This window comes from Macaca thibetana, chromosome 8 (genome assembly GCF_024542745.1).
Source record: "Macaca thibetana thibetana isolate TM-01 chromosome 8, ASM2454274v1, whole genome shotgun sequence".
Taxonomy (NCBI): Eukaryota; Metazoa; Chordata; class Mammalia; order Primates; family Cercopithecidae; genus Macaca; species Macaca thibetana.
The window spans coordinates 140,385,868-140,397,584 of NC_065585.1; the positions used below are offsets into that span (position 1 = coordinate 140,385,868).

The 11,717-nt window shown below is 54.8% G+C and overlaps 1 long non-coding RNA gene across 1 annotated transcript; it reads right to left on the bottom strand.

The window, feature by feature from the left end:
- Nucleotides 1-916: 916 nt before the first annotated feature.
- LOC126960598 (uncharacterized) lies at nucleotides 917-5,849 on the bottom strand. The gene is made up of 2 exons (XR_007728073.1): nucleotides 4,614-5,849; nucleotides 917-2,270 (listed from the first exon to the last, which is right to left on the bottom strand). It is a non-coding gene; the product is annotated as an uncharacterized LOC126960598 (long non-coding RNA).
- Nucleotides 5,850-11,717: the final 5,868 nt, after the last annotated feature.

The window sequence follows — 11,717 nt, forward strand, 5'->3', positions numbered from 1 at the left end:
CGGGCTGAGGAGCGGCTGCGGCTCCCCCCGGGCCTCCCTGCCCCGCGCCCGCCCGCCGGGCGCTTCACCCCTTCCGGGACCGCGGCCCACGCCCCACCCGAGCCCGAGCCCACGCGCGGGGGCCGCTTCCTGCGAGGAGCGGAGACAGGTGGCCGCGGGCGCAAACAGGGGAGTTTTGTGCGCCTATTTTTTGGTAAAAGTAGAGGCGATGCGTTGTTGACATATTTAGTGGTTAAAAACCTATTGCCAAATTCTCACAGATTCCAGAATGTTTTAAAGTTTACAACACGAGAGTGGACGAAACGTCGGAGCTTTTTCTCATAACCAGAAATGTGGCCTCTGCCTCCCACCCGGGCCCTGCGGCGCAGCCGGGGCTCAGGGCGGTGTGGACGGAGCCAGGATAGCAGCGTTCCAGCTGCTCCCAGACTGGGTCCTAATTAACACTGGACCCCTGCTGGCAAATGCTATTTTTAATGGTTTTGTGCAAATTAATGACGATGAGATTTCCATAAGCACGGAGAGCCGGAGGCTTTACTTTCTCTTTTTTTGTTCTTTTTGCTTCTGACAGTCTTTGCCAGTTGCATGCTGTATACACATAATTAGCCATTATGACTCCAGCACCAAAGCTAACGCCCCGAGAACATCTTTAAAACCCTTTTCACTCAGTTGCCAAGAAGAGTAGTACCTGCCGTCAGTACTTGAATTACAGGAGGCCGAAACTAAGCGAGCTACTCAGATTTTTTGAAAATTGAAAACTTTCGTTAAACAGACGCTTTTGGTGGGGGCTAAAATAATTCCCGTGCTGCTCCATTTTTATTTTGTTCAATTTACTCCAAACATGTTTCAGACTCTACTGTGATTTAGTGCATCTCTACTTCCCTTTGGCTGCAGAATACTTCTTCTTTTTCTGTGGTCCTTTCTTTTTTCTTTTTTTTTTTTTAGAGATGGAGTCTCGCTCTGTCACCCAGGCTAGAATGCAGTGGTGCAAGCTCAGCTCACTGCAACCTCTGCGTCACGAGTTCAAGCAATTCTCCTGTCTGAGCCTCCCGAGTAGCTGTGACTAGAGGCGTGCATCACCACACCCAGCTAATTTTTGTATTTTTAGTAGAGACGGGGTTTCACTCTACATTGGCCAGGCTGGTCTCAATCTCCTGACCTCAAGTGATCCACCCGTCTTGGCGTCCCAAAGTGCTGGGATTACAGGCGTGAGCCCCCACGCCTGGCCTAACTACCCCCATTCTTTTCCAGAGAACCGTGAGCAGGCCAAACAAAGCCTCATCTGGCTTTCCCACCGCCCTGGGGTTGGGCCCCCAGAGGCCCCGGAGGTCACCTAAGACACGGTGCTCTGAACATACAAGCCCCACAGCATCTTGTCTGCCATCCTGCCAGCAGTCAGAGACCTGGGAATAGGTCACACTGCCCACTGGATTTTACAAGCTTGGCATACACTAGGTTCTCCATAAATACTGAATGAAAAAATCGCTGAAGTAACTTATAACATCCATCCAAACCCCACACCATCTAGTAGATAAGTAGTCTGTGGGGAGTCCCATATTTTTCTTTCTTTAGATATTTATTTTAGAAATGGACTGTAGGCCCAACATGGTCTATGAAACTTGCAGAGGAGCATTTCATGCCTTTAATTAGTTCTTCATAACTACAGAGACCTCTAGAGTTCCTGAAATTGAACTGGGTTGTAATACTGTCAAGAAGAAGGGGGACCTATCTTAAATCTATTTCAAGGGTAATACTATTTTACTATGTAAATTTTCCCCTGCTCAGGGAGAGCCTGATCGAAGCATGCAAATATTTCAACATGCAAAACCACCCTGAAAATAGAAGTGAAGCTTATGGAGTTGTCCAGGGCACAGTGGTTTACTGGCCTCTGAATGCTGGATGCCATCAAACTGGGCTCCAGGCTGGGAGGACTCTGAACCGAATTTGTAGACAGCCCGCTTTGGAGTTCAGCTGATGGGACCTTAGACACCAGCCTCACCCTCTGCCAGTCTTGTGATCTGGAGCCAGATACTTGGCCTCTCTGTGCTCCAGGGAGACACCATTGCACCTACCTGAGAGGGCTCAAGGAGACAATCCGTGCAACTCACTCAGGATACTGGATCTTAAGCCAACGGGCGGACTCACATTCGTCACCTCTGATTCTGTCGCTGCCCGCACGGTGACTTAGCAAACACTTCTTCCTCTCCAGCTCTGCTTCTTAGTCTCCAGCTCCGCTGCCCGGCTCGGGTACTGGATGTAGTTTTCTAAATGTGCTAACACCAGACAACAGATAATTTCCCAAATGCTTGTATTATCCCATAGGAGTTCATGTGTTCCTCCCCCAACCAATAAAGCTGTTAAATCCCAATAACTGTCAGGAATGGAGCCAACTGCTATAAAGTACTTCCAGCTTCTTGGCATGAAAAAATAATTAGAATATATGTGTTGGCTTTGAAACAATACTCACTGGTTCATTTAAAAATTCTGTGCATATTGGGCCAGGCGCGGTGGCTCAAGCCTGTAATCCCAGCACTTTGGGAGGCCGAGACGGGCGGATCACAAGGTCAGGAGATCGAGACCATCCTGGCTAACACGGTGAAACCCCGTCTCTACTAAAAAATACAAAAAACTAGCCGGGCGAGGTGGCGGGCGCCTGTAGTCCCAGCTACTCGGGAGGCTGAGGCAGGAGAATGGCGTGAACCCGGGAGGCGGAGCTTGCAGTGAGCTGAGATCCGGCCACTGCACTCCAGGCTGGGCGACAGAGCCAGACTCTGTCTCAACAACAACAAAAAAAAAATTCTGTGCATATTGTACAGAAGTAAAGTCTTGGCCCTGGCACTCCCTCAGGTGAACCTTACCCGGCCCTGGTACTCCCTCAGGTGAACCTTACCCGGCCCTGGCACTCCCTCAGGTGAACCTTACCCGGCCCTGGCACTCCCTCAGGTGAACCTTACCCGGCCCTGGCACTCCCTCAGGTGAACCTTACCCGGCCCTGGTACTCCCTCAGGTGAACCTTACCCGGCCCTGGCACTCCCTCAGGTGAACCTTACCCACCTCAGTGCTCCCTCAGCTCCGATGAACTGTGTGCAATTGCGTTTTTCTCACAAGCTGCTTTGTAAATACTGTGAAGCTCTTTCCTTATGTCAGTCTCTCCACCTATGTCACCAGCCAGCGCCTGAGACCCTCATATTCAGGAAACTGTGCTCCTAAGTCCTCCAAAATATTGTCCACTATTAACCATCAATAGCACACATGTATTGGCCGTGTGCTAAGCGTGTCATTCCCCAAATTTTATTTTTTTGGGACAGAGTTTCGCTCTTGTTGCTCAGGGTGGAGTGGAATGGCACGATCTCAGCTCACTACAACCTCCACCTCCCAGGTTCAAGTGATTCTCCTGCCTCAGACTCCCAAGTAGCTGGGATTGCAGATGTGCGCCACCACGCCCGGTTAATGTTTTTTATTTTTAATAGAGACGGGGTTTCACCACATTGGTCAGTCTGGTCTCAAACTCCTGACCTCAGGTGATCCGCCCTCCTCAGCCTCCCAAAGTGCTGGGATTATAGGCGTGAACCACTGCGCCTGGCCCCCAGATTTTAATTTACAGACAGTCCCAGGTTTAAGATGATACCCTAATTGTGCTGATTTCCCTAAAAGGGAAACAGAGGCCATGCGGGCCCAGCAGTGTGAGGGAATGAAGCCAAGTTCGGTAACTGTTGAGTAAATGAAGGAATGAGGCCTGTTGAGCCCAAATGCCCATCGCTCATCATCCCTGACAGGCTCTCCCAGGGGCTGCGGGGGCTGGGCATGCGGTTCCCTCAAGCAGACTGCAGGTTACCCGCAGTGAATTAATGCTGCCGTCCCCAAATGGCCATTACGTTTATTAGTGGGAATCCTAGTAACCATTTTTCAGAAAAATAAAGGAAATAAGATGGCAACCATTACTTTAAAATAGTTTCAAGTATCTATTAATAATGTTAGAGCAAGTTAGCTGCAATTTAAAATATTTTCAGGGTTGGGGACAGTGACTCACACCTGTGGTCCCAGCACTTTGGGAGACTGAGGCAGGCAGATCGCTTAAGCCTAGGAGTTGGAGACCAGCCTGGGCAACATGGCGAAACCCTGTCTCCACAAAAATACAAAAAATCAACTAGTCCCAGCTACTCAGGAGGCCGAAGTGAGAGGATTGCTTGAGCCTGGGACGTCAAGGCTGCCATAAGCCATGATTGCACCACTGCACTCCAGCCTGAGCAACACAGTGAGACCCTGTCTCAAATATATATATACATTTATTTATTTATTTTAAATATAAAATTTATATTTTATATTCTTTATATTTTATATATAATATATAATTAATTTATAATATATAATTATATTATGATGTATAACAATTATATTATATATTATATATAAGTTTATATTTTTTATATATTATAATATATATAATACTCATCCCAGGGTTTCGTGTCTCTTCCATACAGGCAGGGCTTTCCACGCTATTGGGAGTAACGTGTCAGTTTATGATTTTAAAGTTTTCAATCCGTTATAGACAGACAACATTTCAATTTACAATACAAATAAAATTTTAAAAGACATACAGAATACAAAACCATTACCTTAGTGTTAGGTTAAACAGGCGTATAAAATCACGCTGTCAAACTGGTACACAACTTTCTAAACACTGCTTTCAGTTGTAGCACTGGTGGCGATGTTGGTCCTTCCTGGAGGGTTCATGGCCCACAATAGCCACGCTGTGAGCCGCATAGCTGAGGGTCACTGGGTGATGACTGAGCAATTGGCTGGTTGGTCCCGGAGAAATGCACATCTGTGCCCTGGCAAAGGCTTCACCATGCCAGGTGGGCGCAGCTGGAGTCGTCCCTAGACTCAGTTTTTCCAAATAAAGTCTTCCAGCCGAATTAGGCAATACGCTTGGGAAAAAGTAGTTTTGGGGTATAAATGTTTGAAAATGGCTCTAAACTATCTCCATCAGTATAAGAGGACATCTAACCGCTCAGCCAAAGAGACCTCGATGTCTTCTGACCAGGCTGACGAATCTCTCCTTCCTGCTGCTGTCTGGGATTAAAATGCTAAGGTTTGCAGGGTGCCAGGAAGTCACTTTAAAACACACTAACGGTCAAACTCGGATGGCCTCTCTGTTTAACACCCAGGCCTTTCGGGATGTGGGGATGCACGGGGTTGTGGACTTAGGAGGGTGCGGGACACTGACTAGCTGCAGAGCTTCCGCGTGGGCGTCCTGGGAGGTAGGTCAGCCGCCTGCGCAGCTGCCTGGGGCTGGGTCACAGGGAGTGGCCAGCCCCGTCCTTCCTCCCCTGCTGCCCCTCCCCCGGCTCCAAGGGTGTCTGTTCTGCAGCAGGAGGCTGAAGTGAGGAGGGTGGGGGCTGACCGCAGAGCCTCTCCCAGCTCCACCTGGCTCCATGGCCCCTGCAGCCCTGAAGCCCCGACACCATCCTGAGAGTCCCCGTTCCTGGTATCCCAGGCGGGAGCCTGCAGGGAGCGCCGGGAGCCTCAGAGGGGAGGACTCGGAGGAGACCGGGTCAGAGGGGGGTCGGCAGGACCTTCCTGCCCTGGGCGTTTCCTCAGAAGGCTTCACCCTCTTTCTGGGCAGCCCCAGCTTCGGCGGGTTCTTCGCCGGAAAGGACCTGCAGTCCTCAAACCGCCTTGGCCTCTGCACCTTCCGGCAGGACCCTGCTGCGACCAGAACTCCTGGGCCCAAATTCTAACACAGCAGAGTCTCCAGAGAAGTCGCCTCCCACCCCGGGCCCCACCAGAGGGAGCTGAGGCAGGAACGGGCCTCTGGGCCCCGGGGAACCACAGGGAAGCGGGGGCGGGCAGTGTGGGGGGCGCCTGTCGGACCGGACGGCTTTCGGGTAACTCGAACCAAAGCACGTGCTGAGGACGGTGAGCAGCGGCAGGCGGGCGGCTCTGTCTGGCCCAGAGGAGCCGCACCAGCTCCCATCCCCAGAGAGACCCCGGTGCCTCCATCCCCAGAGAGACCCCAGTGCTCCCTCATCCCCAGAGAGACCCCGGTACCCAGATCCTCCGAGAGACCCCGGTGCCCCCATCCTCAGAGAGACCCCGGTGCCTCCATCCCCAGAGAGACCCCAGTGCTCCCTCATCCCCAGAGAGACCCCGGTGCCCAGATCCTCCGAGAGACCCCGGTGCCCCCATCCTCAGAGAGACCCTGGTGCCCCCATCCCCAGAGAGACCCCAGTGCTCCCTCATCCCCAGAGAGACCCCGGTGCCCAGATCCTCCGAGAGACCCCGGTGCCCCCATCCCCAGAGAGACCCCGGTGCCCGGATCCTCCGAGAGACCCCGGTGCCCCCATCCTCAGAGAGACCCCGGTGCTCCCTCATCCCCAGAGAGACCCCGGTGCCCAGATCCTCCGAGAGACCCCGGTGCCCGGATCCTCCGAGAGACCCCGGTGCCTCCATCCCCAGAGACACCCCAGTGCTCCCCCATCCCCAGAGAGACCCCGGTGCCCCCATCCTCAGAGAGACCCCGGTGCTCCCATCCCCAGAGAGACCCCAGTGCTCCCCCATCCCCAGAGAGACCCCGGTGCTCCCATCCCCAGAGAGACCCCAGTCCTCCCATCCCCAGAGAGACCCCGGTGCCCCGATCCTCAGAGACCCTGCTGCCCGGATCCTCCGAGAGACCCTGGTGCCCCGATCCTCACAGAGACCCCGGTGCCCTGATCCCCAGAGACCCCAGTGCCCCCATCCTCAGAGAGACCCTGGTGCCTCCATCCCCAGAGAGACTCCAGTGCTCCCCCATCCCCAGAGAGACCCCGGTGCCCGGATCCTCCAAGAGACCCTGGTGCTCCCATCCCCAGAGAGACCCCAGTGCCCCCATCCTCAGAGAGACCCCGGTGCCTCCATCCCCAGAGAGACCCCAGTGCTCCCTCATCCCCAGAGAGACCCCGGTGCCCGGATCCTCCGAGAGACCCCGGTGCCCCCATCCTCAGAGAGACCCCGGTGCCCCCATCCTCAGAGAGACCCCGGTGCCTCCATCCCCAGAGAGACCCCAGTGCTCCCTCATCCCCAGAGAGACCCCGGTGCCTCCATCCCCAGAGAGACCTCAGTGCTCCCCCATCCCCAGAGAGACCCCGGTGCTCCCATCCCCAGAGAGATCCCAGTGCTCCCATCCCCAGAGAGACCCCGGTGCCCCGATCCTCAGAGACCCTGCTGCCTGGATCCTCCGAGAGACCCCGGTGCCCCGATCCTCAGAGAGACCCCGGTGCCCCCATCCTCAGAGAGACCCCGGTGCCTCCATCCCCAGAGAGACTCCAGTGCTCCCCCATCCCCAGAGAGACCCCGGTGCCCAGATCCTCCAAGAGACCCTGGTGCTCCCATCCCCAGAGAGACCCCAGTGCCCCCATCCTCAGAGAGACCCCGGTGCTCCCATCCCCAGAGAGACCCCGGTGCCCTGATCCTCAGAGACCCCGGTGCCCGGATCCTCCGAGAGACCCCGGTGCCCCGATCCTCAGAGAGACCCCGGTGCCCCGATCCTCAGAGACCCCGGTGCCCGGATCCTCCGAGAGACCCCGGTGCCCCGATCCTCAGAGAGACCCCGGTGCCCCGATCCTCAGAGAGATCCCGGTGCTCCCATCCCCAGAGAGACCCCGGTGCCCCCATCCTCAGAGAGACCCCGGTGCCCCGATCCTCAGAGACCCCGGTGCCCGGATCCTCCGAGAGACCCCGGTGCCCCCATCCTCAGAGAGACCCCGGTGCCCCGATCCTCAGAGACCCCGGTGCCCGGATCCTCCGAGAGACCCTGGTGTCCCGATCCTCAGAGAGACCCCGGTGCCCTGATCCTCAGAGAGACCCTGGTGCTCCCATGCTCAGAGAGACCCTGGTGCCCCGATCCTCAGAGAGACCCCAGTGCCCTGATCCTCAGAGAGACCCTGGTGCTCCCATGCTCAGAGAGACCCCGGTGCCCCCATGCTCAGAGAGACCCCGGTGCTCCCATCCCCAGAGAGACCCCGGTGCCCCGATCCCCAGAGAGACCCCGGTGCCCCCATCCCCAGAGAGACCTCGGTGCCCCCATCCTCAGAGAGACCCCGGTGCCTCCATCCCCAGAGAGACCCCAGTGCTCCCTCATCCCCAGAGAGACCCCGGTGCCTCCATCCCCAGAGAGACCTCAGTGCTCCCCCATCCCCAGAGAGACCCCGGTGCTCCCATCCCCAGAGAGATCCCAGTGCTCCCATCCCCAGAGAGACCCCGGTGCCCCCATCCTCAGAGACGCCGGTGCTCCCATACTCAGAGACCCCGGTGCTCCCATCCTCAGACCCCGGTGCCAAAGCTCAACAGAGCCTGTCCTGGGTGTCGTCTCTTTCTGAGGAAAGAACTTACTCTTTTAATCTATAGGAATGTATTCGTTTTCCATGGCTGCTGTCACAAATCGACAGAAAACTCGTGGCTTCAACAACACAGATTTATCATCTGACAGTTCTGGGGCCAGAATTGTGCCATGGGTGTCACAGGACAAAGATCCTGGCGTTGTAGCTCCCGTAATTCCCACGTCATGGGCGGAACCTCGTGGGAGGCATTTGAATCGGGGGTGGGTCTTTCCTGTTCTGTTCTCCGTGATAGCAAATAAGTTTCCTGAGATCTGATGGATTTATAAAAGGCAATTTATAAAAGGGGCTGAGCAGCCAGTGCACCCGAGGGGACACGTGCCTTGCACCGTCCCTGTCACCCTCACTTTGCAGACGGAGGAGGCAGCTCATGACCCTGATTTGACATCTGACAGTGAGAAAACCAAAGAGCAAAACCAAAGAAGCACATGCTGCTTGCCTGCTGCCATGTAAGACGTGCCTTCGCTCCTCATTCACCTTCTGCCATGATGGAGGTCTCCCCAGCCATGTGGAACTGGGAGTCAGTTAAACCTCTTTCCCTTTATAGATTACCCAGTGTTGGATAGTTCTTCACAGCAGTATGAAAATGGACGAATATAATCTCTGTCTCTCTCTCTCTGTCTCTGTCTTTCTCTCTCTCTTTGTCTATCTCTGTCTCTCTGGCTCTGCGTGCCTCTCTCTCTGTCGTTCTGTCTCTTTGTCTCTTTCTCTGTCTCTCTCTTTGTCTATCTCTATCTCTGTGTCTCTGTCTCCCTCTCTGTGTCTCTCTTTCTCCTCTGCTTCCACTCTCACATCTCCTTCTCTGTCTCTGCCTCCTTCTTACACAGACACCTCTGATCACGAAGGGCCAGCCCAGATACTCCAGGGTCATGTTTTCATCTCAGGATCCTGAGCTTGGCCGCACCTGCAGAGCCCCTTTGCCACATAAGGCCACATATCCACCGTATCCAGGAATGAGGACGTGGACATCCACAGGGGGGTTGCTGCCCAGCCGCAGGACGCTGCATAGGGCTGGGTGTTAGGGAAGCAGCAGAACACCACAGGGATGGCATCTCGGGTCAGAGCCCAGCAAGCCTTGCTCCGCTCCAAGCTCCAGCTGCTGCTCAGAACCAGCCTGCCGCAAGCAAGCAGTACACGTTTGTTGGAAAATTGAAACCATCTAAGTAAGGAGTGAGGAAATGCTGGGATAATCGAAGCAATCGCAGCCCACAGGGATGCATGACTGAGACGGAGGTCGGGGGAAACTTATTACATAAGAGCTCCTACCTACGGACTATGGGTGACACGCAGACACCTTCCCAGTTCTGATTCACTCACATCTCCTGCCAGCTGCATGAGGCAGCTCCTGCCGGCTCCGTTTAAACAGATGTGAAGTCATTAGCCCAAGCAGCTCTCAGTCCAAGTTAAAGTTTGGGTTTCGGGGCCTGCGTGCTTCATCCGTCATTTGTGTTTCTGAAAAGTGAGATGAATATAAGTTCCAGAACAGCAAACGCGATCTTCAGGCCCCAGGACAGCAGTACTGAGTGATTCCTGGACACACGGGGCACAGCTGTGGGCACACCTGTCCCGGGAGCTCACAGCCCGGTGGGCAACCATGGACCCGCAGATCCCGCAGCCGTGGGCATGCCTGTCTTGGGAGCTCACAGCCCTGGTGGGCAACCGCGGACCCGCGGATTCCGCAGCCGTGGGCGTGCCTGTCTCGGGAGCTCACAGCCCCGGTGGGCAACCACGGACCCATGGATCCTGGAACCTGGCCGAATTCCCATCTAAAACCTGCACCTCCTGCAGAAAATCAAGAGGGGTCTGTTGTAAACTTGGAATATGTGAAAAACCAAGCCCAAATTTACTGTTTGTGCGAGTCAGATGTACGTATGTTGAATTTGCTCAAAATAAGGTAAACTAAAATGTCTCCCACCACCAGAGGTTGTTCTTTCTGGCTCAGCTGAGTATGGATCCAGGCCCCTTTAGGCTGAATGCACTGTTGGGTTTGGCTTAGAGGTGAACGAATGGAAGAGTGTTCACAGACGGGCTGACTGGCACTGCTCACTCCTGCTAGCCCGTGTGAGAATTCCATTTCATGACCTAAAGAAGAAACTTTTAAAAATTCAAAATAGACTAACTGCTGAAACGAGACAGGCACAGTGAGAACAGGGGGGACGCTAGAGACCACAGCAGGACCCCACATGGTGGCAACAAAAGGCAAACCAAGCCGTTGATTTTTGATTGCGTGGAAGATGGTGAAGATGAATCGTCCCTTACTCAACCGACCGACCAGGGTCTTCCAGCCTCTGTGCCGTCAGCGTCTGGGGCTGTTCGGGCAGTGTAGGACACGTGGGGCGTCCGTGGTCTCTGCACATGGATGCCCGGTGCCCACGCTTCCCCCGACCTCTCCCTGTATTGACCACCAAGGTGTCTCCTAACATTGCCGAAGGTCTCCTGGTGGGTGGGGGAAGGTGGAAATTGCCCCTGGGTGAGACCCACTGAACTGCAGATGGAACGGGACTCTCGTATGTTAGCATCAAAAGAAGCAATTATTTTTTTCCTGAGCAGAAGAAAATAAACGCAAGCCCCTCGTTGCTCATCTAACAAGAGCAGCCCCCACTTTACTTTCTCTCCACTTTGCTTCTTGAGCCTGTGCCTCGCACCCACAATCCAAGGGGTCAGAGTCCGGACAAACCTGTGGGTATCGAGGGTAAAGGTGCCTTCTGGGTCACTGATTCTTGCACCATGGCATTTGAGGCTGCCTCCAGCACTGCGTCCAAAGACCCTGTCCCAGAGGCCCAGCAGGGCAGGACGGAGACTGCGGGCCATTGGCACACAATGGCACACACAGGTGCCTCTGCCTCGCCGGCCTGCCCTACCGCGCCCCCTCCACACACCCCACCCCCACCACAGAGCTCTAGGCTTTTGCCATTGATGGTCAAGCATCATCCTACAAGCCTGCAGAACAGCCCGTCTCTTCTTTATCCTCGGAAAAGGCGGTTCTGCCACACTTGGCTGTGTGCCATCTACACGGGGTACCCGCTTGGAACCAGAACGTACAGAACCCTCCGGGTCTCAGAGGCTGCCAGCTCTTTGGGACTGGAGGGCGGCTTTCCAGCTAGCAAGCTGGGCCTTGTCGCCACCGTTTACAATACGCAGGAGGGAAAAGCCCCCGATGGCACTAGGGCACAGATTCCTGTGGACAGCTTTTGGTTGGTTTCTGCTTCTAGCCCTTTTGTTTGTTTGCTGTGTGTCCGGGCCGGGCTCCAGGCCATGCGGTTAACGGCCCTGGCTGAGCCCACAGCTTCCCAGGGCCTGAGTCTCACTGCCCCTTTACTCTGTAATCCCAACCCCGTCATCCTG